The sequence below is a fragment of the Equus caballus genome, chromosome 20 (genome assembly GCF_041296265.1).
Source record: "Equus caballus isolate H_3958 breed thoroughbred chromosome 20, TB-T2T, whole genome shotgun sequence".
Classification (NCBI taxonomy): domain Eukaryota; kingdom Metazoa; phylum Chordata; class Mammalia; order Perissodactyla; family Equidae; genus Equus; species Equus caballus.
This window is the reverse complement of record NC_091703.1, coordinates 21608224-21633900: the sequence shown is the minus strand read 5'-3', so window position 1 is coordinate 21633900 and position 25677 is coordinate 21608224. Positions and strand designations below refer to the sequence as shown.

The window sequence follows — 25677 nt, the reverse complement described above, 5'->3', positions numbered from 1 at the left end:
TCTCAGGACCACACCTGGAGAACCACTGCTCTAAACTTCCGGCACCTCCAAACATTCGAAATACCCAAAAGAGATTCTTATTTTTTTTATTTTCCCCCCAGTTTTATTGAGATATAATTAACATACAGCACCATGTAAGTTTAAGGTGTACAGCAAAATGATCTGACTTACACTATGTAATGATTACCACAAGAAGTTTAGTTAGCATCCATCATCTCATATAGGTACCCAAAAAAAGAAAAAGAGAAAAACAAATGTTTTTTCCCTGTGATGAGAACTCTTGGGATCTCTCTCAACAACTTTCAAATATGCCATCAGCAGCGGTAACGACAATCATCGTTTTGTAAATTACTTCCCTAAGAGATTTGTTTTCATAGTATCTGTCTCTACAATGGGAATATTGAACATTGACTAAATATTTGATGTAAAGGAATTATTGTTAATCGTTGTTTTAGGGGTGAAAATAGTATTGTATTTATGTTTTAAGAAACAACGAGTTCTTATCTTTAAGAGATACACATCGAAAAAAATTTTAAAACACTACAGATAGAGTTGACAACTGCCGCACACGCAGACTCCCTCCTCCCAGCACACGGGCAACCCCTGTCCTGAAGGTAGGACTTCCCATCCCCATGCATGTTTTATATCATTACAACATGCATGTACGAATACATGAAAACAAAACCCAAAATATGATGAAATAACAACATGAACAAGAAACTAAAACAAAAGCAAAATGGAGAAGACCCCAGGGAGCAGTGGCCTTTAGGATCTTTGGGGCAGCCCAGAAAAGAGGAAGTGACAGACTGTAGCCATAGAGAGTCAATACAATCCTTTCTCTGGAAATCTTCCCCATCCAGAAAGTCTCTTACCTGAACACGCTGGGTGTTAACACTTCTGTGGTCACCTGAGAGTACTAGGAGAGAAAGGGAAACTGAGTCAAAAGTTGGAAGACTAAATGCAAGGAGGACACAGCAGAGTAAGGTTTCAGTGCTCATTTCTGTCTACTGAAGGTTCCTAGAGGAAAATGCGGAAAGTTAATTGTTGATTAAACTATACCCTTAAGACTAGACTTGGGCAGCTGGCCGGCCCACTGGCCAAGTGGTTAAGTTCACATGCTCCACTTTGGTGGCCCGGGGTTCACCAGTTCGGATACTGGGCTCAGACCTACACACCACTCATCAAGCCATGTGGTGGTGGCGTCTCATATAGAACAAGAATGACTTACAACTAGGATACACAACTGTGTACTGAGGCTTTGGGGAGGAAAAAAAAAGACTAGTCTTGGGTGTGACTGCGCTGGAGCCAGGCCAGGGACTCAGTACAGAATGCTAAGCTCCCCTCCTACCCAGAGTAAAACTGGAAGCCTCCACTGAGGCACCGTTTTAGTACCAGCTCTGCTGCTGCCATTCCAGGGCACTGCGAGCAGGTCCCTCTCCCTTGCCGGGTCTAGATTTCATTACGTGGAAAATGAAGGGTTTTAGATGTTCTCCATAGTGACTCCCAAAGCTGACAGTATATTACTACATTGAAAAAACACTAGCCCTGGGATGCAATCCGAAGAAAAGAAAGGGAGCGAACACGAATATATATGCCAGATCCTAGACAGTTATTTTCTATCACTTATTTCCTTTAACCTCTAAAAGCCTTTTGTAAGGCTAGTCTTGGTACAACAGAAGGCTACGGACAAGCCACGGTGGCTGAGGATGTGCAGTCACTTGCCCAAGGTCATGGAACTAGAAGGAGCAGAGCCATAGATCAAGACCGGGAGCCAGGTGACCCCCGAGGGAGAAGTCCTCCCGCCACACCATGGGCCATTTACTGAGCGTCATCCTGTTGCTGGCAGTCAGGTCAAAGCCAAGGTGAACTTTGACTCCAAGACTTAAAAAGACATGAAGGATTATAACAAGGGTTACATTTGTTTTCTGAGCCCAGACTTATCTTTTTAAAAAATCTGATATTTTGGGAAAACATATTTGATTACAAAATAATTGCCCGACAGAATACCCAGCAAAATTAGCTTATAACATTTCTAATGTGTTTACTTAAAAATTTATATTTTCCTTTCTCTAATATTCTTCGCTTTAAAAAAACAGTTTAGGGAGCGGCCCAGTAGCGCAGCAGTTAAGTTTGCATGTTCCGATACTCGGTGGCCCAGGGTTCGCTGGTTCGGATCCCGGGTGCGGACATGGCACCACTTGGCATGCCATGCTGTGGCAGGCATCCCACATATAAAGTGGAGGAAGATGGGCAAGGATGTTAGCTCAGGGCCAGTCTTCCCCAGCAAAAAGAGGAGGATTGGCAGTAGTTAGCTCAGGGCTAATCTTCCTAAAAAAAAAAAAAAAAAAACAGTTTATAACAGCAGATTATGTCTGAATACAAGGAAGAAGCTTGGAGGTTTTGCTCTCCTTTAAAATTTTTAGAAGCTATACCCCCAAACTTCTTACTTTCTAAGTACCTGGTTCCAAAAGCAAAGTTCTTGACAAGTCATAAAAGATTCCACTATTTCACATAGTGGCTATTTTTTTTCTTTAAGGAGAAATAATTTTCTAGGAATTAGAAATATACCACGTTCTGTTAGGCCAAGTCAGCGAAGCAGCTTCAGTGGGTGAACACATTGCATAAAGCGACTATCTTGTTCTCGGGGCTCAAGGTCATATTTCTCTCCATACAGGGATTCACATAATTGGCTATGCACATTCGTCCAGTGAATCAAGGTGGCAAGACAACCTATTAGATAGATCAGTGGTCTGATCTAGGACACAGCTGCTCTGCTCCCTCCAGGCTTAAAATAATTCAGCACTATCAACCTCCCCCATTAAGTACAATTAATTTTATGAAATGGAGAAAATAAGCGCGAGTAAATAAAATGGCTGACACACACCATGCACAGCAGAAAATACCAACTGTGCACAGGACACCAGCTTCCCAGTTCCCACTGACCTCAAGGTGCTAATGAGGAAGCTCTGCAAAGACAGCATTAAAAAGTATCCTACGTTTAGCCAGCCCTAACCCCAATCCAAACTTTACTCCCACACAACAGCAGGAGGGCCTTACTAATTGGAATGAGCAGAGCACGTGGCCTGAAATAGCACAGCACACCTTTCCAGAGTGTTCGGAATTATATACACACACACACATACACACTCCACTCAGATTTCTTAGTTCTTAAAAAAATCTAAATATGCACAATAAATGTGGTTTTTAAAATTAAAGTACACGTTGGTGTGATGATTTAAAGAAAACACAGGTGGAGATGGGTTTTGTAAGCACAAATTTCCCCCTAAGACTGGTGGTAATGACCAGGGATAGAAACAACAAAGATGCCTGGTGAAAAGGGACCCTCTAATCACATTAGCTTGTAGTTCCAAAGGAAGACGGTTGCTCTGAATTTCCCTTTATACATAGCAACTTCAAAAAAATCCCTATTTTCTTAGTACATCTTTATGTAAGGAAGCCTGGGTGCCTTTGAAGCCTTAACACAAAACAAACAAGAGTCTTTACAAGTCCTGTCTGACCACCCAGGGAGAATCAAATAGTATTTTTTTCTCCAGCAGGCCACCCCAGGATACCATGCATAAAAAGGAAAAGGAGGAATTCATCATGTAACTAGGATGTATTTTTCTAGTGTAGTTATTACACTCTTTGAATCTAAAGATTATGGTATATTTTTCACAAGCAAAGCCAAAGAACATCTAATGATTCATTTATTGAGCAAAGGAAGTCTTGAAACAGCAGAAAATAGGTTAAAATCAAGGGAAGAGCAGAGAGGGGGGAGATTAAAGAGTTTGCTTCTCAAAATCCCAAGAACGGAGCAGGGATTTGTAAAGTGCCGATGTTCAGAATGGCAGGACGGTGGAGCCAGGGCCCGGGTGTTCTTTAGGACAAAAACCCCTGGATGAAAGTGCTCAAGGGCTTAGCCTGCAGGAGACACTGGGGGAGGGAGTTTCCTCCGCATCACACTGAAGAGCTTAGCGGCATGAAAGTACTTTAGAATCCTAAGGAGGTCTTACAGTCATAAACATCCTCTAATCACGTCGGGTCCCTGCACCAAATCTCCAGTTGGACCAAATACAGACGAGATCCTGTAGCCAGACGTGAGGGAGCCTCTCCTGTCAGCCCCTGAGCTGTCTTCCCAGGCTCGGTTTCTACCGTTACCATTTGAGCACACGGTGCTCCATGCCCCGGTCCCTGCTGTTTCTCAGGGCTGCAGGGCACTTCTGCCTACACATGCCAGCTCCGATGGTCTTTTATTCACCCAAACGTCCTGCCATCCTCATCTCTCTACTGACTCAACCTTTAAGACAGAAGGATGAAATGGTGTTCACAGACCTCCTCCTGGATCACAGCTCTGCCGCTAACCAGCCTGGTGGCTGTGGGCAAGTCCCTTAATCTCATTCCCTGCCTCAGTTTCTTCATCTGCTCAATGGGGATAATAAAGCCTATCTTACTGTTGTGAACCTTAAATGAGACGAGGAAAATAATCAACTGAAGCTCATCAATTTAGTAAGTGTTACTTCCCTCCCCTCTAACATCCATGCCACGTTCCCCCCACCCAAGCCCTCCTTAACACCTGCAGCCAGAAATAATCACCCCCGTCTCTCAATTCTCCCAACTTCACGGAGCTGTGATTAGTTCCTGGTCACTCTCTAATTATATTATTGCCATCCCTCCGTATGTCAGCACACGTACCAGACTGTGTGCTCTTTGGAGACAGGACCCGTGTTTATCCATGTTTGTATTCTTCCCAACGCCTTAAACGTAACCAAACTATGAGAACCTCTGAATTCTAGAATTAACGTGCCCCATTAAATAATCTAGACAAATCCATTATTCTATAGAAAAGAAAAGTGAGTCCACGTGAGATGAGTAATCACACTACTAGTAATAGAAGCTCTTCCTGCATGACCAACTTGAATGGGCAGGTGGGTGAGCGGCTGGCTGGCTGGCTGGCTGGCTGGACACAGGGACAGACAAAGCAGCAATCAGCTACAGCATCCAAAATGTTGTCAGCAATTCAAACCCTAGTGCAGAGCGTACTGACCCACCATATAATGGCCGCCTCACCACTCATGCTTCCTTTATTTACTAAAAATTTTTAAACGCAATTTCTTCAAAATTCTTTATGAAATCCACATCAAGGAAATTTGCCATGCAAAAGGATTTGAAACAGTATTCCCTTCAACGGCAGGATCTCTTAATTTAAAGTATAATTGTATTCAACACTTTTCAGACAAGCAGCAGCTCACCTTCACCTTGTGTAGATTATTCCTGCCACAGTTTTGACTGAAAACTAATACCATGTGCCAATCACATGCTTGTCCCCACAGGAAGCCCAGAGACGGACCATCCCTGTGAAGAGCTCACAGCTCAATGTCATTTCTTGCTCTTCGCCTCCATTCTGCCACCTCCATCTGTCCCTCCATTTATTCACTCAAGTGCAGTCCCGGCATGATAAATCCCATCACAGAGATAATGAGAGGAATTATGGAAAGGCAGATTGCAAAGCACTTGGCAAACACTTATGTCTGAAGGTTTTGGATAGAGGAGCCCATCTCCCTTCACTCTCTAAGGTTCAGGAAATGTGGCAAACCTCTCAGATGGCAGGAAGCTCCAAACGAGGACCTGGGCCATCGGAAGAATTTCCCAGAATGCCTCCCTACAGAGCCACAGGATGGACAGGACACAGCCCAGGAAACAAGCTGGAGCAATGCTGCACCATGTTCAAAAATGCCCACCTCTCTCCACACCTCTTAGAACTTTTACACTGACTGGAAACGTGATGTGGGTAATACACCAGTTAGAAAATCCATGGTGATGGATTGTTGGGACTGGAGATAAGATGTGGAAAGCAAGTTCATAGCAACTGAAGACAACACACATAAAACTAATTGTCATAGCATTGTGCTAATCACTGTCCTTTCCTTGTAAGGTTCCAGGATACTCTAGGAGCACCTGAGGGGATTTGAGGAGGCCTTCCCTGCTGGGTGGGATCTAATGTCGCTTCATTGGAAGTTGTCCCTTGTCACCCTATCTAAAACAGCACTTCTGGTAACAGCCCTTTATCCCCACACTCTGCTTTATTTCTTTACAGCATTTATTGTTACCTGACACTAAATTATACCATCTTTTTCATTATTGCCAATCTCTCCTGCCAAAACATAAGCTTCTGTAGGCCAGTGACTTTGTCTTCTTCACTTCTATATTCCCAGTACCTACAACTGTATCTGACACCAAATAGGAAGTGAATGAATATCTATTAAATGAGTAAGTGATATCCACTTCCCAGATCAGAAACCTATTAATACAGACCCCTTGGTACTCAGTTACTCACAACAGTGGTTTCTCTTCCCAACACAACAGTATTGGGTTTAAAGTAACAACCCAGCTGAACCTGCCTCTCTCCACTAATACCCGAGGTAACTCAGGAACAAACCCAGAGAGTGAAAGGGGTGCTTTTCATAATTATGCCAGGACAGCAGGTATACGGTGGGAGTGTCCTGGGCAAGCTGGAATATTGAGTCACTTTTTTTTTTGGTGAGGAAGATCAGCCCTGAGCTAACATCTGTGCCAATTGTCCTCTATTTTGTATGTGGGATGCTGCCACAGCATGGCCCAATGAGGGGTTCACAGACCTGCACCTGGGATCCCAACCCACGAACCCCAGGCTGCCAAAGCAGAGCGTGTGAATTTAACCACTATACCACTGGGCCAGCCCCAGGCACGCAAAATCTTTTTTAAAGTATAACAAAGTATATACTTTGTCTATCTTTTCTTCCTTTCATTATAAGCCATCTTTTCTGCTAAAACTAGGATTAGATTAACTATTAATTTAGCAACATATAGGTTTTTCAATTCCAAATTAAACTTTTCACAAGCACATTTGTGCAGGGTAGAATTTCAGTTCAGCTCCAATAGACTGAGAAACCTTTTTCTTCATTTTTCTTGCTACTTCAAGAATAACTCAACAATATCACAATTGCATCCTGGATTCTCCTCTCCATCTTTTTCCCCAAACCGAGAAATTTTCTCAACAAAATCGCTTTCAGTGAACACATTTTAAACAATAATAATAAACTGCAATACTTCTAAAGTTTCTATTCAATCTATAGATAGGGTGGCCTAGTGACATGCTCTTCTGCAATATGTGTGAGAAAATGCAATATGCACATTAGAAAATATAGGTTTTCCCTCTCTGTACATGAGCAAGCCTCAACTTTCTCACATATGAAAATGCTGATTTGAAGTCCTTCCACCGGCCCCTGAAATGGTCTCCAAACACAGGGAGGAAAAGAGTGGGATCTCTAAAGAAGTAGTTGAGGAAGGAAGAAAGGGAGAGAGGATGGGAAGGAAGGGGGAGGGACTGAAAGAAAAGATTCCGCAGGGAAGGCAGGCAGCAACGCCAAGACAGAATTCAGCTGCAAACGACCTTTTGCCCTCCAATGACAGGGAGCTCAGACACCTTCAAAGCAGGGACAAGCTTTCCAGCAGAAGGCCAGGACACTCCTGCAAGATAATCTGAGCCATTTTTCCTTTTTCTTGAAGAACAGCAGTAGCGTCTGCCAAAATTTGTCCTTGACCTGCCCATCTATCTTTTTCCTCCCCGTTTGTGAGCTCGCCTCCTATCTATCACGGGAGGCAAACCCCTCTGCTCCTCACTCTAGTCCCAGTTTCACTCATCCTCGGGAACAACAAAGACATTTGTGAAGGCTTGCCAACATGTGGCCCCGTGGTAGACATTGAACAAATGAAAGTTAACAGACTCCGTCCCATCTTTGAGGAACTTCCTGAAGAGCTCATTGTTTGGTTTTATAAATTTTACCACCAGAAAAACTCCGGGTGTGTGTCCTATTAACAGCAGGTCTGTGGCTTTGGGTACAGAGAGCAGCACATTTTACAAGCCCCTGTAAATCAAAGTGAGTGCTCTCTCACTCAAGCACCGTTGGCCAGTGCAAGCACGAAATGGATTTCGAAACCATGAAACCAACTCTTTCTAAGGAATGCCTTCCTTTCTTCTTTTTCCAATGCATTGGAGTTGTTTCTGCAATCCTGAAATAGCGCGGTCTTGTTCAGGACACAGCCGACCAGAGCTCAATAAATATCTGAACCCTGTCTTCCTGACACACATTAAGTAATTATTTCCCAGGATCATTATGCCAGACACATCACTTCACCCAGCGAAATGGTCAAGTGCAAAAAATATTAAATGGAAACGAGAAAGGGGGGCAGTAGGGTTTCTTCTCTTCAAGGGCACAGAGAGTCTTCCTCTCTGTAAATGCATATGTTAAAAGTTAATTTTACCTCAAAACATTTCTCTTCTCATGTTTCAAAATACCACACGCTCTGAATGATTTTAATCCAGAAAATAAAAATTTCTGAGATTTTCCTGTAGGGCAGCTCAAATGCTGGAGGAACATTTGATATTTTCAGTTTTCCTGAAGATCAGAAGGACTTTCAGAATAATGCATTTTTTTCCTCAACAAAGGGCTTCTGCAAAGCTTACTGTGCTGAATAGAATCATTCTGACAGTCTTAATGTATTCTTTTCAGGAAGGCCCTGTTCAGAGAATTCCACAGAAAAAAAAAATCGGTATCCCAGGAAAGCACCAATCTAAATCATTACGGTTTCTTGTAAATAGATGAGGCTGAAGGATTTTCAATATATTCTAGATACTAGATTGAGGGGGGGAAATAGGAGTGATAATCTTCAATATTACATAATACTCACATTCCCTCGATGAACCAATATTAAAACAAATATTTGAAAGATGTGCCAGTCTTTCAAAGAACATCTCACAGGAAAGCCACTTTCAGAATCCAGCTGCAAGACAAAAATATCCCTAAGGTAGGAAATATAAATTTGCATCATTGTTGCAACTGAGAATAATAGCCCCAATAACAAGAATAATTGTAGCATGATATGATTATAACAAGGAACCTTTCATCCAGGAATCGGAATGTTTTGTAACTATTCTCTCTTGCTAGGATGACCTGACCAGGGAATTAGAACACGAGGAATTTTAATGACTTGTCTCAGGTCACTGGTCAGCTTGAATGGCGGACCAAAATGTAAACACTTGATTGTGCTCTGCTGATCTAAAAAATCAGCCACATAACTTCCAATTAATAATTTGGAGAATCCTGTTTCAGAGCCATTTTCAAGGAATCCCATATTCGTCCTTCCAGTAATTCTGCTTTCGCCCCTTTTTCTCTGTTTCCATTACCGTCACCATAGCATACGTAAGGTGATGGAGAACTGGGGAAAGTTCCCGGGTGTTCTCCCTAAGTGTAATCAATCAAATCAATCAATCTCTCTCTCTCTCTCCCTCTCTCCCTCCCTTTCTCTCTCTCTTACTGACCTACATGCCTCTAGGACAGGATAGAAAGCAAAGCTTTCTCAAAGGATATGGTTTTATCATATCCTACCACAGGACAGGAAGCAAGATGGTTCCCCATTGACTATCAGAATATTTAAAGTTCTCTACCATCGATCTCATGCTTTCGTCATTTGTCATCACACAGCTGACCAGGGACATCTCCAGTTCTCCTTGTTCCCTTGACATGTTTGTCCATGCTATAGTGAACTCTGCCTAGAAAGCCGCCATGCTTTCTATTTGCCTGGGTTTCCTAAATACACACCCAGGGATCAAGATATTAGAGTTAAAAGCAATCTTGGAGTCCCTTAGTCCAACCCTGCCACCTATCTACACAGCCAGCCATATAGACATCCAACTTCTCCTTCACACCTTCCGGATGAGGAATTCACCGTTCTGACAAACAGGGCTCTGTCAGACATTTTAACTGTGAGAAAACTCTTATTTGAGCTGAACTCTTGTATGCTCACTGGTACATCCACCCAATAGGCCCAATTCTGCACCCTAGATTGATCTATAACAAATCACCTTGTTCTGGAACAAAATGGTCTTTGCAATGTTTGAAAACCACTGTTATGTTTGTCCATAATCTTCATAGCTCCAAGCTCATTTGCCAAGGCCCTTCAACTATTCCTCATGGGACCTGGTTTCTAGAAGTTTTTCCATCCAAAACACCCTCTAATTCAGTGCTGCCTAATATTATTCATGTCATGCACACAGAGAAATGATAATATCTGCACAGCAAATCGGAAAAATAAATAAGGGTTTGGGGCAGGGCCGACTCAGACCCTAGGTTCAGGTCCCAGCCAGGACTGTGGGGGTGGATGCCTAGCACGCTCGTAAGCCATGCATGGTACCCAAATGGGACGCTCTAGGCTAATTTTACTGGTTACTCTTTTAAAATCTGGCACCCCAAATTGAACACATTCTGCACAGACCCTATCAAATCCAATTTATTTCATCAAACCTTCCTCCAATAACTAAGCCAACACTCTTTTTTCCTCTTCCTGATTACTAAGTGCATAATATCTGCTTGAGCTGAATTTGACATGTGACATCATGCCATTTGACTATATTTACTTGAGGATTTTCCTAAATGAGCATCTTATTTCACGTGTGTCCGATTCACTTTCCCCAAATGACTATAACTTCGTTAGGGGCTGTGTATCATTGTCATCATCATTATGCCTATGAGTACACAGGACAAGTCTGGGCACACAGTAGGACCTCCCCAAAACATCTGCAGACCTGACGATGCAGCCTCTGGACAGGAAAGCCATGGCTTAGAGGCTATGGTCTGGTTCAAAGATACAAACCTCACCTGAAGAGGAAGTTTATCGTTCTGCCTGTTTATTCAGGCAGAATCTAAACAATGACACAGACTTTCAGACTGGAAAACTCAGTACAAATAAACGCTCCCAGACAGGTCCCGATTGGGAAGGAGGGCCGTGGAATTCCTTTTCCTATCTGGGTTATTAGACCCAGACACTCGTCATTCAAGTTATAAACACTGTTAAATGACATTGCAAGGTTTTATTTAAAGCTATGTTTGCTTTCAGATTAGACTTTAACATTTAATAAATTTCCCATCAGAATATGGGAAGAGTGGAGAGTATTTTGATTCAAGCTTTATTTCAAGTATGAAACTCAAGCTGTGCTCGTTAAAACAGGCTCTAGTTATAATTCAGCCTCACAGTAAGGTCAAGACTCTTGGATTGCCCTAATCCTCTTCCTTTAGGGCTGAAATGCCTGGGAAATCAGTGAATTTACATATTCTTCCTTGACCACAAAGCTAAGTCACAGGGTCCTAGCCAAACTCTTGTCTCACTCCTCTGGATTCCAGCTGATTCAGCCCTGTACAGCTCAGCTCAGGATTCACCTTGGAGAGAGCGAACCTGAAGGGAACAGTCCTGCCACAAACAGAGGCAACGCCTCCCTTCCTGGAGATGGAGACCTCACTCTCTTTTTCCTCCTCTCTCACCTCTCTTGGTAGGTACAAGCCTGTAAATTTGGAACTCTGATAGATGAATGAGAAGTCGGCACTGGTCCCTCTGGACTCGATCCATTTTTAAGTGAGCTCTGAGAACTTGGACACTTTACAGATCCCGGAAGAATGAAATACAAGGAGAGAAAAGGAAGTTTGACACATGCAGAGACGTGATCTCTGGGGTTGAGGAGAAGCTGAGAGAAGGGAAATATTAAGACAAGATGCCTAATACAAGCTTAATTGACTGATCACACTACTGAAGAATCAAGACTGGCTTCTCCATTCAAGTTTGAATGTTGAGCAGTTACTATGAACTTGTAACTTCACGCAAAAAAATCTGGTGGCTAAGGATTTTATTGCCGCCCTTGAATTCATCTTCACATTCCCTCTGCTTGTCCTGTCTCTTCAAGGCAGGTGGAGTAAGAGGGGAAAAGTGATTTCACATGGAAGGTAAAAGATAATGTAAAAACAGCTGCATGCAAAACAGACCAAGCTTGCCCTTCTTACCTTTATGAATCCCAAGCAGAGAAAAAGCGATAATTCTGACGCGACCCGGGGATAAGGGCGGAGCCGGCCTGGGGCAAAGTTTCAAAGCAGATTTTCAGTGCAAAATTAAATCCCAACTCTGAGTCTATCTCTGAAAATGACACTGCCATACAAATCTGGGCTGCTCATTAGAAGCCAACACTCTTCTGAAGTGCCACCAATCCATGAGTTTAGGCTGTACTGAGGGATCTATTAATTTTAAATCTGCAGTAGGACCTTTAAAAGTCTGAAGGGTGGATGGCATAGGGACAGCAAAAACTAACTGTTTAGTCCACATTAATATAATCAGCAAACAACTGGTAAAGAAAACAAAAATCTCCATCCTAATCCACCTTAATATCCATTTCTTTTTAATTAGTAACTAAGACAATTTGAAAGAAAGGACAATAATGTCAGCTTAATACCTAATTTGATGCTAGACACTTAGTAGGTGCTTGATAAATTATCAACGCATGAACAACACATCCTTAAAAACACCAGAATTTACTAAATAAAAACAATAAATTGAAGATTGCTTTCTCATGGGCAAGGAAAGAAAATCAAAATTACATTATTGCTTAAGTTTCCCACAGGACCATGACTAAAGGAAATGAGCATCTAAAAAAAGTAATAAAAACATTTCATGATTCACAGGACTTATGCTGTATCTCTTTCAAATTAACTGATTCTGTAATCAGTTGCATCATCCTTGTGCAATGAGTATGCCTCAGGAAAACAAAAGGACATTGTGTGAGCTGAACCAAAATTGCTGTGAGGCTAGAGTTTCTCTGAGACACGTGCAGGTATAAGATATACCTCTAAGTGCTATAAGATAATATTAAGACAAATGCTTTCCATCAGGCTGCCTTATTATGAACTGTTGTCCACACAGGGTTTTTCTGAGTGTACACAACCCTCAAATTTTCTCCACTGTCTATCATGACTAAGATTAGCTCCAGAGTCTTTCCACAATCTGTTTTTGCTGACTCTTGTCTATGGGCATGGCTTATAATTTTTCATTATTTTCACACGTACATCTTGGTGGGGATTCATTTTACATTTAGAAATAAACCAATCTACTCTAAATTACTTAGCTACAAATGCATGGAAATATCTCACTTTGGGTAAGCACTTCACAGTTTCTCAGGTTCTTCTATTTAAAAGAAATTAAATTTTTTATCTTCTCAGTGACCCATTTTAATTTTTTTAAGGAACAAGAGTCATTCTGTACAAGGTTGCACTGTATTGTTCAGTGATGTCCAACAAAATGAAGCCAAATGGACTTCAGACACAAAAGGATCAGATTTCGCCTGAGTTTTAAACAAAAAAGAACCTTCTCCCACTAAAATAATTCAAAAGGTAAAATTAAGTCTGTATATCTCTGGAAGGCTTTATTTCTCAAATTACAAAAGGACTATCTTTGGTAAACTCCTAAAGAGATAATACACACCACATTTCCTTCTTGGCAATGCTCGCATTTGATTTCCTAATAAATCCATTTTGTTAAAACACTTACTCATTTCAACTTTGGGGCAGAAAATAAAGATATGATATATTGTTCTTTTTCACTTGAAAAACAACCTTCAAATTACTTTTATATAATGATGTTTACGTAGATTTGAATAAGTGAATTTGAACTTTTTGATCCATGTAGGTAAAATAAATTGGTATCCTTAGATTCAGGCAGACCAAAATATCAAGATGTTCAGCGGTGGAAGAAAGCAAGGATCGAATGTTCTCTGAAAACGGGACCATGTCTTGAACCAAACCTTATAGAACAGTGGCTCTGATTCTACTCGCAATAAAACAGCAAAATACGTCTTCAATAGAAGATGCCCTAGTGGGCAGGCTTCCATAGATCTTGAGGACACCCAAAGATAAGCAGGATGCCTGCCCACTCAGAGAGGCTAAGGAGGGAGGGGGTCCCTCCGTGAGTATGAAGAGCTGTTAGGGAGCAAAAGCCCCGCCATGATTGAATATGCACAGAGATGAAGGGCGACAGAGCAATCAAAGGCAGATTCCTCCTTAAAGAGAATGGAGGCCAGCCAAGCTGCAGAAGACTTTAGCACAGCCCATATAATGCTTTGTCTTGACGCTCTTTGTGGACCTGTAAAGACAGAATTATTTTGTCCTTTAGGGGTGATTTTAGCTTCAGATTTCCTATTTGAAAAATGTTACATGCCATATCTAATTCGCACACACAGACCCCTTAGGGCTTGCAGCATTCTTTAAATAAATCAAATAAATCAAATATTAAATGCCCTCTCTAACTCTAATTTAATTACGAGAACTGATACGTTTTGCTGCATTTTTTCAAAGGAAACTCCTTGAATAAATTATGATATATCCATTCCGTTCCATCAAATACTGTGATGCCATTGATAAGAATGAGGAAGATCTGGATGTTTTGGCTTGGAAAGATGCTCACAGTACATGGACATGGGAAAAAAATATAAGTGGCACAAGAAGAAGTATGACCACCCCTCCCCCCCCACATACAGGGTACCTTACCTGGTAAGCAGGTGTAAAACATTTAAAGAGCGAACGAATCAATGAATGAATGAATGCTTTAAGTGGCTGCTTTATAAATTGAATAACTGGTTCTTGTATGAACAACTTAAAGTTTCAGATTGCAAGCCTTTACAAACAACTTTAACCTGCTTAGCAGGTATGAGTCCATTTTTTTCCAACTGGCAAAAAAATCCTCTCCATTTTTGATTTATTCTATTGATTAAAAGAACGAAAGTAAAATAGCTAGGCTTTTCTGTGTTTTTTTTCCCTTTCTGGCCCCTCTGCACTAAAATTCTTGGGCAACTTTCCCATACTGACTAATTTTCAAAACTCATGAGAAGAATTTATTCAGAGTAGCACATTCAAGAAAGAACCAACAAGAATTTAGTCATGCTTCTTTCTAGGGATTTAAGATAGTCCTGGCTCCCTGGCCCAAAGGAACTCAAAAATCACAGTTTTATGTCATTTCTATTGCAGGCCCTAAAGCAATCCTGAGGAGAAAAGGGAAATGACCTCGAAGCAGGTTCCTCTAAGTTGAGGTGAGAAGAGGAATGGACAACCCTTACTTCTCTTGTCATCAATCTGTACTTACAGCATGTCTAACAAGATAAATTGCCACAAAAATAGCAGAAGTGTTTCCCACCAATAAAGGTGTTGGCTATGAACAAAGAAAATATTTACAGGGTCTTAAAAATGCATATTATTCCTATTTTTGCTCTCTTAGTAGGCAACAATTTTGAGACACTTATTCTTCATTACCGAAACAATAACCACCCATCTGAACAGCTAACACACAATCCTTTGCCAATATTTAGTGAATAAATTATGCTGGATCGTTTTACACTAGAATTATGCCAACATCCTTGATCATTTCTTCCTGATTTCATCTTCTCTTTCATTAAAATAAATCAAATTTTACTTTAAAAAAACCCTTAGTTCCAACATTTACCTATCTTCTGGGAGATATTTTTTTTTTAAAACAAGCCCTTTCTTATACTAAGCTGTACTCTGCCGGAATCCAAAGTTTTCGTGCTAACTCACTTCCAGCTATTCTGAATCCTACTCATCTTTCAAGGACCAGCTTAAATTATACCCTACTCCCTAACAATGCGCTTTCACCCTGATCATCCTTTTTGAGGACTTCCTGTTTCACTGATTGTTGTTATCTATTATTTTGGCACTTAACGATAAACTCTTTTATCTATAACTTTAATGCTTCAAATATCCAAGAACTGTCTCTCCATTCAGCTCCAGGTGCCACAGTTCCTGGAAGGAGCAACGGTGACATACTTTTTTCCTTTCTCTCCTTACCACACACCAGGCAATCAGCCAACACTTCTTGAATGAATGACTGAATGAAAAAATGAATGGCTGTGCACTGTGCCTTTTGAAAACGAGCTTTGGAATTAACCATTCATGTCTTCAGGTGATTTTCCCACAGATGTTCCAAAGCCCCCTTGAATTATCCAGGTAATTAAAAGAAGCAATGATTAGAATGTTAAAATAACAATAAACGCAAACGATAGTTATATGTTGCATCTTAATATAGTACATTTGGAAATAAAACAATCAAATATAATCCAGTAATACTAACATTGTAGGGGAGACTTTTGGTTCTGTATTTTTACAGTTCCACAGTTGAAGGTAATACAACTCAATGCAATATATATTTAACTATGTATAAAAGAACTATATTGCTCTGTAAAGTATCACAAATCCCAAAGAGGGACTTCTGGCCCAAGCAGATGAGGAGCTGCTTTGGTTTTCCTTGGCTTGAGTGAGGCTACGGTCTTCCAGAGCTTCCCAACAGGTGGCCATGTGACATTTACAGATGTGCTTCCATATTGATCTCCTCAGTCCTGGGGTGGCTGGGTGGCCAGAGCCCTGAGAACAGCTGGAGGCTCTGGGCCAGTCATCTGTGGCTGCGTGCAACCTTACCCATTCACTCCTACATGTGTGCCTTACAGACATTTTACGCGTGCCATAAAGCGGAAAAGCAAGAGAAGCGACCAGGGTGACTCTCCTCCTTTGCCCCTGGGGTGGTGAGTACCAGTGCCTTTCTGCCTTGGCACAGATGGTCCAAGGAATCAATGCCTGCTGTAACAGTAAACAAAAAAAGCCACAGATACGCTACATATTAGAAAAACACAGGGAGAAAGATAGCAAGTGGGCTCAGAATTTGGCAATATTCTGCATAACAATTGTATTTGTTGTGGGGAAAATAAGTATTATTATAACAGCTGATTCCAGAGTCTCTCTTTGGGAAGGAATTCCATTTAGAAAGAAAAAATATCTTTATGAGCCACTCGAGGGCCAGGGGAGACAAGAGAGAAAGGATAAAGCATAGCTAAACCTCACTCTCTGTAAAAATCTTATGGAAATTTGAGAAGAATGGAGAGAGATCAGAAGAAAGAGGAGAGAGAGAGAGGAATCAACAATTTGCAAAATCCTGTAGTCTATGGAGAAAGGATGACCAGTAAGATATTCAAGAACAGGGCTGTTTACTATAAGTTTGAAATTACTGGTATGACTATGATTCTGAACTCTCTTAGTATCACCAAATTTTCATTAAAATCTCCACACTCATAATGCACTGTGTGATTTTTTTGTGTGTGAAAATCATGAAAAAGAGCCTGAAGCTCATGTTTGAGTCTGTGCAGACCGATGGGACAGTTAGGTAGGGGAAGATATGAATGAGATTAAGAGTTCAGTTGGAAAAGGAGCTAAAAACAAGAAATGGCAAGAAGATCCCTGGAAATTCAAAGAAATCTTGACAGAGGGTGGTGAGGGGGGCAGGTTCCAACTTTTTCAAAGCTGTGCAATGAGGATACTATATGAAGAGATCTTAACTAAAACCTAAGAAGTAAGTCAACAGCTACATTCTGGGAGTACAGACTAACAGATAAAGATATGATGTAAATGGAGCCAGCCTGGTTGCGTAGTGGTTAAGTATGTGCACTCCGCTTTGACGGCCCGGGGTTCACTGGTTTGGATCCCAGGCGCAGACCTGCACACAGCTCATCAAGCCATGCTGTGGTGGAGTCCTACATACAAAATAGAGGAAGACTGGCACAGACAGTACAGCAACAATCTTCCTTAAGCAAAAAGAGGAAGACTGGCAACAGATGTTAGCTCAAGGCCAATCTTCCTCACCAAAACAAAAAAGAGATGACGTAAATGAATGTGCAATAAGAGACATGTTGGCAATATACAATGTTCCTATCAAGAATATGAGAATGCGTATTATAAAAATGAGGCTTAATTTAGCACCACGCAACCTCCTTTTAAATAGTCTCCCTTAGATCCTCAAATTAAAAAAATCCTAAGTCCAGATGTGACTTTTTTGTATGCGTTTGCTGCAAAGTCACCAATCACTCAGACACTGACCCTCAGAATTCTATAAAAACCCCATATACTGAGTTTGCATGTCGATCAATTTAATGACAGATGTATACGCTTTTCTTTGTCAAAGATGCAATATTTTCATAAAATTATCACGTTATTAATAAATGAAATTCTAAATGGCTCTATCTTCATGCACATAGGGTTAATATGTTAATTTGATCTTCTCACGTAATTATGAAGTTACTATTAGGACCTGTATATATAGTTGAATTTCCAGGCATTGGAGCTGTATCTGGCACTGAATTATTCATGTTTTCTCAACATAAACCACTGTGTTCAATAGGTGGCATATGGCAGACAGCTGGACAAAGAGAAAGTGACAATTTCCTGTCTAGTCCAGGATCCCAAGCTATGCCGATCACACAGCTGACACTGCTGTGTTCTTAATCTCTAAAGCGTGGGGCTGTTTACAAAGACACTTAACTCATCAACTAGTTCATCCTGGCTTTAGTAGGGACTGGACTTTTTCTTCTGGGGTTTAAAACCAAGGTAAAACCAACCAAGATGTTTTGCAGAACCACATTAGAGTGTTCGTGTAAACGGAGAAAACTTTGACCAGAGTAAAATATTTCTTACTACCTGTACTTTTAGGGTTCTCAAAAACAATCAATCTTTTGCTAAATTAGTCTATTATCTGATCCTGCTAAACTCAACCACAGCTGATGCTGTCAAAAGCCAGCAGTTCAGTGGTGAGAAGGTCTACGTCTGCCCTTAATTATGTTTAAAATGAAATTTAGCATTCGGACTTAGTGTGTGCACAGAGCTAGGGACTAATCCACGAGTCTAAGCACCTCTAATTCCTAACTGACACAGTAGCTTGTAATTGTATTTTCATACAACGTTTAGTAAAAACCTTCACCTTGTTTTGGTTTTTTTTTAAGGCCCGTAATATAATTTATGATTAAAGAAATCAACTAAGATCTATTTGGAACACATTTTTTCTTTCTGAAAAATCACTCATCCTCACATTTGGATAACACAATGGTGATTTTTAAAGGAGGGACATATTTGAAAACTTTTCCAAAGGAAAAAAACCCGTGTCTTTGTGGTAACATGTTCCTGCTTAGATAACGATGTCACAGTTTTATCACTGGATATACCAGATTCCATAGCTTTTCAGTTAAAAAAAAAGAAGTGTCTTATCCACCCTATATTGTACTAAATCGGGAACTTGCACACAGAAAAAGAGAAGCCATCTTGCAAAGTAAAAGAAATAAATTACTTTGGTAGAAAAAAGCATTATAGGTCACAGTTACGCTGAAAACAAGAGCTATGGGGAGAAAAAAATGACAAGACATATAGCAGCTCATTAAAAATTCAAAGGATATTGGAAAAGGCAAATTTAATTTGCCCATCTTCACCAAATATGCTGAAGGATGGTTGACAAATACAACATACAAACTGTGTTCTCTGAAATTTAAAAACTCACCAATTCCATCCTCCTCAGTCAATGCTTCTAAATAGAAGGAAGCGGCTGAATGTAATGCATTTACTAAAAGCTTACCCAGCCAGGGGTTAAAGAGAATCTAGGTAACCAGACGAAAGAAATTATTGGTTAACGGGGCATCAAATGCTCAAAGAAGCAGTTCTGAGTTACTGACACGCCAAAAGGTACTAAAATCTAGACTTTTATGTTTACTTTGCCACATTCCCCAAGGGTTTGAGCCAGCTAAACTGCTCTATGACCATCGTAAAGCCATAGGTACTAAGAATTCTCAAAGACCTTAAAGGTTTTTCTGGCTCAGCCCTTGGTTTCCTGGCAGACAATGCTATTCCTGGTTTTAAAAAAACTCAGACCTGGGCATGTAGCTAACTTTCATCCTGGTAGTACTACCCTCTTCCCCCTTCCCCACCACTCAGTCAACTCTTATGCCATGATCCATTCCTATTTGGCTCTCATTCATCATGGTCACAGCACCAGAACGCAAAAGCTCACTGTCATTCAACACATCTATGAGCTACTGTGTCTAGGACACTGAGAGCGAATAAGGAAGCAAAAACGACCCCTACATTTAAGAAGTGTGATTGGGAAAATTAAAAACTGGTATAACATTGACAGAGAAATATCCCAAGAATCACTGCAGGAACACAGTAGCAAGGGTGTTCGGGAAGTGCAGAACAAGGCAAGGGTCAGGATCAAGTACTTCTGACAAGGCAAAGACTTCCTGGCCAGGCATTTGTCGGAAAAGCAAAGAAGGGCATCACATGGTGAGGAAAGACTTGTGCCAGCGTGGAACTGGGAAGAACTGAATTTTCCGAGGTACACTTCATAAATAGCTCCTGGGACCAGGACACTGCTACAGCTCCTCACGGCTTCACGGACAGCCCCTAACCTGACCTTTAGGAGCACGGACATCGTGATCACCCCTGCATCTTCTGGCGCACTCTGAATCAAATCCTTCCCCCTCACCCCTACTGGGCCCTAGTGACCCGACCTGCACCTGCCCCCCCACCTCCCTCTCCTCGGCAGTCACGCTGGCTGTCTTGGGGTTCCTCACCCCAAATCCCTCCTGTCTTGAGGCCTCTGCTCTGCCTGTTGCCCCCACCTCAAATGTCCTTCCTCCTGATCTTCACAGGAGAGGCTCCATCTTGTAATTCAGGCCTCAGCTTAGATGAGGCCTCTCAGAGACCCCTCACCAACCTGCCAGTCAGCAGCACCCACCCCAGCATCCCCACATCGCCCTATTCTATTTATTTTTTTTTTTCTTCTTCTCCCCAAAGCCCCCCAGTACATAGCTGTATATTCTAGTTGTGAGTGCCTCCGGTTGTGCTATGTGGGATGCTGCCTCAGCATGGCCTAATGAGCGGTGCCATGTCCACACCCAGGATCTGAACGGGAGAAACCCTGGGCTGCCCAAGCAGAGCACACAAACTTAACCACTTGACCACAGTGCAGGCCCCCATACCGCCCTATTTTAAATCTCTGCAGAGTAGCATCTGATATTTTTCTCAATTTTTTTTTTCCCTGAGAAGATCTGCCCTGAGCTAACATCTGTGCCAATCTTTCTCTATTTTGTATGTGGGTCACCACCACAGCATGGCCACAAATGAGTGGCGTAGGTCTGTGCCCAGGAACTGAACCCAGGCCGCCAAAGCAAAGTGCACCAAACTGAACCATTAGGCCATGGGGCCAGCCCTTCAATTATTACTTTTTATTATCGAAAATAGTACCATCCATCTTCATCGGTGACAGAAGCAGAGCACACAAACTTAACCACCACTGGGCTGGCCTCTGCGTTTATTTTTAATATACATATTTTTGGAGTTCTCCAAAGAAAGACATATTGCTGAATTAGTCTGTTTTGCTCTTGCTAAACCAGACGACAGCTGGTAGTAACTAAAGTAGCAGAGAAATAGTTAAAAGCACTACTTTTGTCCTTAATTAGGTTTCAAACAAATTTTTGCCTACAGATGAAGTGGGCTCACACAGCTATGGAATAATTTATTTTCCCCTGCAAGCAGGGACCCTGTCTGTCTTATTCAGACCTAACCTCACAAAGTGGACTCTCATTAAAAATCTAATGAATGAATGAAATACTCACTTCACGCCAAACAAAATCCTATTTCTTATACTTATTAGCCCTGCAAAAATATATACTAAGTCTGAGGTACTAAATTCTTGCCTCCACTTAACTTGGATGGGATAAGAAATTTGAAGCAATTACGTTATAGTGAAAAGATCAAGAACTTACAACAACAGAGACCTAGGGCTGAATTCTAACTCTAAATTGCTACCTGTGTGAGCTTGGATAGTTTATTTTACCTCTCAGAGCCTCACATTTCCTGTAAATTAAATAGGAACAATACTACCTCCAGCACACGATTGTGTTGTATAACTGTGATAATGTATTTGCAATTTCTAGCACCTTGCCTCACACATAACAGATACTGAATAAACAGCATCCTTTCAAGCCTGTGTGGAATCATGAGTCACTCAGAGTAGCACGGCCAGAGCAAAGGAATGAGGTCATTTGACATGGCAGAAAGAAGAAGAGGGTTGGGTAGCCTCCAGCAGGCAGACCAATTTTTATTTTCACAACTTTGGTTGATGATTTCCTCAGCTCTACCTTCAAAAAAGAGACCTGTCATCCTCAAGAGTTGGTGGTGGCCCTCAGGAAAGTCACAGAAATTATACACATTAGAACTGACCTTCTCTCTTACCCAAAAAACTAGAAAAAATGGTGTGAATTCACAGCCTCCTGGTTTTGTTTTGTGGTTTTTTGGGTGAGGAAGATTGGCCCTGAGCTAACATCTGTTGCCAATCTTCCTCTTTTTGCTTGAGGAAGATTGTCACTGAGCTAACATCTGTGCCAACCTTCCCTTATTTTGTACGTGAGACACCACCACAGCACAGCTTGATAAGTGGTGTGTAGGTCTGCACCCAGGATCCAAACCCATGAACCCCAGGCAGCCAAAGCAGAGTGTACGAACTTAACCAGTATGCCACTAGGCTGACCCCAACACAGCCCACTTTTTTAAAATTTGCGTTTCGTTTCTTTTTTCCTGTGGTAAACTATGCATAATATAAAATTTACCACTTTTAAGCTACCCCTCTTTCTTAAGCAAACCCTCACAAGACTACCCAAGACATACATCCATGAGATCTGCCCTTCAGAATATTATGAGATTGAAGATAATATTCCTAAGCTTAGATTTACGACCCCAACCCCCTTCCCACCACTTTCTACTGAGTGTGTCTCTTGAGAAATAGACATTCTCCTGAAATTTAGCCTGTCTTCCTCATTCTGGAAACTTTAGTCACTTTCTGAATTAAGAGAACTGGTAGTAAAAAGAAAAATTTTTGTGAATAGTTTTGTCAAATCAGTAACCAACCTCTAATACATTTTGGGGGTGAATCTCTACTTCACATGATCTACCTAAATTTCCTAGTTGGTATGACTGAAATGGGTTCTTTAATTCCTCCACGCCCATTTCTTTTTCTGTAAAGTGAGGGAGTTGGATGATGTCTAAAGACCTATTTCAGGTCTCACACATTAGAATTCTATTATTAAAATCACAGGAACTATTAAATACCCCACTATCTATACACAGAGTAAGATCTGGCTTCAGGAAGTACAGACCAAAAAATTGTATGCTTCATGGTATCGCACATTCCCAAACAAAGCATATCAAGCCGTACAAACTGCCACTGAAATAGCTACAGGAAAAACAAACACCACTTCAGTGACCTCACCCAACCTCATTTTATAAACACTGTGAAAACTCCTCTCCACCAAGCTGTTTAAAAAAAGCAAGACTTCGGGTGACTGATGAAGCTTTCTCGGGTCGTTTTAATTACATTTTTAAAAAATAAAGAGCGTTTTGCTGAACTTATTGGCAGATTAATAGAGAAAAGTTGAGCAAGGAGCCTGCCTTCATTGACGAATGAAGTGAGCCATGGCGTTGGGTCTCCTGCACAGGATTTTGGATGGACCTGACGAGCCACACAGATGTCTCTTTAAATTCCGCTCTTTACGTACTGCCCATCATCTGTCTCACTCGGTCTTCCAAGGTAAGTATTGTGTTCAATTATTTGATGTTTTCTAGCGTATTTCTCTGGTTCTCCGGCATTTCAAGAGCCACCTTACAGACAAACAATGTCACCCAATGAATGTAGCTCAATATCACAAATTCACACTCCATATTTTTCACTGTATCAGCGATATCCAAACCCATTCTATCAGAAACACTTTATCCCAGATATCCACTATAGAGCTGGCAATTCCAGGATAGAAGGGAATCCTTCAATTGTCCACATGATAGAAATGCTGTTAAAATTTTAAAGTATTGGATTTCTGCTTCTATGGATGAAGTATTAAATACACCAAGAAAAGAAGAAGCAGAGGAGAAGGAAAGAGAAGGAAGAAGAAGGGTCGGAAGGAGAAAGAAAATAAGAAAACAGAAAATAAATATATAAAAATTTAAAAATAAGATGGTAGATTTAAACCAAATCATACTGATAATTATATGAAATACAAATGATCTACACATTCGAATTAAAAGAGCATCTAAGGAAACCTACAAATAACATCATGCTTAATCGTGAAAGACAACACTCCAATCTGAATTCATTTACTTTAAATTAATAAGTTTGTTCATCAAAAGCGTTCATAAGTTGGGGCCAGCACAGCGGCATGGCAATTAAGTTCTTGCACTCTGCTTCAGCAGCCTGGAGTTCGCCAGTTTGGATCCCAGGCAGGGACCTAACACTGCTTATGAAGCCATGCTGTGGCAGATGTCCCACATATAAAAGAGAGGAAGATGTGCACAGATGTTAGCTCAAGGCTAATCTTCCTCAAAAAAAAAGATGTTTATAAGAAAGTGACCTGACAAGCCACAAACTTTACAGCACATAAATACCAGTACCTAGAATACATAAAGAGCTCCTGCAAAAAAAATTACAGGCCAATAGCAAAAGTGACAAAAGATACAAACGTGTTTTACAGAAGAGGAAAAACAAATGGCCAAGAATATATGTAAAGATGCACAATCTCATTAACTATTCAGGAATGCAAATTAAAACCATGAGAAACTACTTTATGCTCACCATAATACCAATGGTAAGTTAGCAAGGATGTTACATAATAGGAATATTTATTCACTACTCATGAGCACTCTTCGGAAAGCAATTGGCATCATCTAACAATGTTGAATATATGCATACCCTACAACCAGTCATTCTCCTTGGGAATATAGCCCAGAGAAACACTTGCTCTGTGAACCAAGACACATGTTCAAGAACGTCCACAGCAACGCTATGTGCAATTACCAAAACCGTAAAAACCTGTCTTAGTTTAGCGTCTCTCAGAAGCAGACCCTGAGGTAAGCATTAAGGTCCCTTAGAAGGAAAAATAAACAGGAAAACTGGTAGAAATGTGGAGTAACACATGGAAGGAAAGACAGTCAGTAAAGGGTATATTCTTAAACCAGTCACTATATGGGTGACTGGCATATCATCTCATGGGGAAATGACGAGAACTGGAATCATCTGAGGGAGCTGAGGTATTTACACCCCAACGCTCAGGAGTCATTGTTTGGGAGCTGCTCCACTGGGCAGCTCTAGCCGGCTGCCCTGTGCATTGGCCAAACAGCTTTCCACAGCTGGAGCCAAGGAAGAGGCCGCAGGCATAGATGCAGATAACAGAATCTGAAAGTTGGTGAGAGTGCCAAGAAAGATCCAAGGGTTGTGGGTGGCTCTGATAGAATCTGCTATACAACTAAAACCCAAAGGACCACTGACATGAAATAGAGCTATGGTAGTACACTCAAACAAAGTAATACTACACAGTAGTAAAAATAAATGTACTACCGCCACGCACATCACAAAACATATAATGTTAATCGAAAAAAGTAAGTTGCAATAGAAGAAATGTGGTACGATTCCACTTATTTAAACAGTTAAAACATACGAAATAAAGCGATTATTATATGGGGACACGTGTGGTGAAAATAGGAATGAACACAAGAAAATGATAAACACAATCTAGGATACTGAATTATTTAAAATACATGGAGACAAAGTGTGTGTGTAATAATCACAATAAGAACATTTTTTATTTTGAAAGACAAATTTTAACTGAAAAGGAAAAAAATTCATCTGGGGCACAAGCGACGAGGCATGACGGGGGATGAAAGAAGATGAATACTGTTCTATGAAGCTGGATGGCGGATACACAGGTAGGTATTTTATTCTTCTTTATTACAGAAATATATGTACACTTTTTACACGTAAAATATTTCAGAAAAGTAAAAGACAAATAAACAATATCAAAATGTTCACGTTAACTATCGCTAAGGGAAGAATAATGAATTTTCCTTTCTTTTTACTTGTCTGTATTTTCTACAATAAACATACATTCCTTTTATTTTAAGAAAA

The 25677-nt window shown here is 40.9% G+C and overlaps 1 long non-coding RNA gene across 5 annotated transcripts in view; it reads right to left on the bottom strand.

Moving 5' to 3' along the window:
* LOC106782324 (uncharacterized) overlaps positions 1-25677 on the bottom strand; it is a 363318-nt gene that overhangs the window by 273530 nt on the left and 64111 nt on the right. For 2 of the 5 annotated variants that reach the window (XR_011429555.1, XR_011429554.1), the window contains exon 3: positions 873-916. The exons of the other annotated variants lie outside the window; for them this stretch is intronic. This is a non-coding gene — a long non-coding RNA (uncharacterized lncRNA). The remainder of the gene's footprint in view (positions 1-872; positions 917-25677) is intronic. 5 annotated transcript variants of the gene reach the window in all.